Below are 1838 nucleotides of genomic sequence, written 5' to 3'. Positions count from 1 at the left end.
AGAATCGAGACAATCATTCAAGACATCTTCGCTTTTTGCGATATAAAAATCGCAAAAGGCTTTCCAATCAAAATCAAATTCCTTCATCAAGGCCCCAATGTCCCATGAGGCAAATGGAGGTTCAAACAAGCCAGTATCTAAATAATCTCGATATGGGTGGAGATCAGGAACCAGAACAGATTTTTTAACTGCTTTAATATAGTGTGCGATCCTACCTATAATAGGATCCACATAAGCTTTGGATTGGGGCAAAAACCCCGGAGACTGAGCAACATCATTATCATACTGAATGGTTTTGCACATTTCAGACTTGACAGAAGTAACCTCTTTATTTGTGGTTGCTATGGGCAACGAATCTTTTGGCTGACAAGCCGAATCAGCAGATTGGCCTGCAAGCAGCAACTCATTAACATATGGTAATGACACAGAAATGTTGCATAAGCTAATCTGATCAGCATCATGCACTGCAGGAAAAAACTCATAGAAATAACTTGGCATGCAAGTTCCAAGCTTACGAGAAAACACATGAGACATAAATCTGCGAGATTTATGTCTCAGATTTTTGTGTCTGGCATACTCATCAGCCCACACGAACAGATCCCCTTGGAAAAGATTGTAAGCAATCTGACCACTCCAAGTGGAAATATTGGTGGCCTGAAATTCAGGATTTGCCAAGAATCTGGAACATTCTGATATGAACTCATCTCTGGTTTCAGAGTCCAGTATCTTAAACCTCTTAAAGACATAGGATCCATATTTGACCAAATCGTACAAATCGGAAATTCCCTCTACACTGGGAATTTCGGTTTGGCTGGTCATACTGTAACGATTGTGGAATTCTCTCCGTGATCAGCGCACAAGACGTGTGCTGACACTGCGGAAATCCTCCACAAGCGTATAATTTGAGGGAACCCAGCGAAAGGTGCAAGGCACCTGTAGAGGGAAATTCCTGTCGGCAGATGGAGCTGTGGAGTGCAGAGGAACAGATCCTCTGCCCTACCACAGACGCCAGACAGGAATTGTACGAAGGGAAGAAACGCAATCACAAGAGAAGCGATTGAGAATGAGCACAGAGACAGATTGTATGTGTGTGCACCAAACTAGTCGCCAACCCGCGACGGTGCATACACAACAGCAGATATGAAGTAGGAACGCAATCGCGAGAGAGGCGATTGCCAGAGGTGACACAAGGCTACAGCAAGGCAGAGCACGAGAGTAGCAAAGGCACAGCAAATCATACAATGAGAATGATAAGGAAAATAACAAACGCTAACTAAACGCGAACACCGCACTCATTCGCAACAGTGCACGCGTTTATGCGCGGTCTCCGCGTGATAAGCACAACAGAGACAAGCATGCCTAACTAACCACCGACAGACAAACATGAAACAGAGGACGCGAGCGATTGCTTAACGGTTACCCCACCGAGCCTCCAGCAAGCGTTCGTAGCAGACAAGACAGATACACGAAAACAGGGATCAGTGCGAGATAGGATCCACAGCACTAGCGCAAGAGGCTAGTGCGATCCAAGAAGACGGAACAGAAGGATCCACAGCACTAGCGCACGGCGAGTGCGATCCAAGGATAAAAAGAGAGATGGAGATCAGACGGATCCACAGCACTAGCGCAAGGCGAGTGCGATCCTGACAAGACAGATCAGATGAGATAGCAGGTAGCAACCGCTGCTCCAGCTATACTCCAAGAACAAAGATCAGAACGACTTCCTGTCGACCACCGCTGGAACAGAACAATCGCAACAGAGCGAGCTGGATCCACTGCTCTTACCGCCAGAGCGAGTGCGATCCAAGTAAGCAACAACAGAACAGAAGGGGTCTACC

Source organism: Hyperolius riggenbachi, chromosome 2 (assembly GCF_040937935.1).
Source record: "Hyperolius riggenbachi isolate aHypRig1 chromosome 2, aHypRig1.pri, whole genome shotgun sequence".
Lineage (NCBI taxonomy): Eukaryota > Metazoa > Chordata > Amphibia > Anura > Hyperoliidae > Hyperolius > Hyperolius riggenbachi.
The sequence above is the reverse complement of the archived record's forward strand: the minus strand, read 5'-3'. Positions refer to the sequence as shown.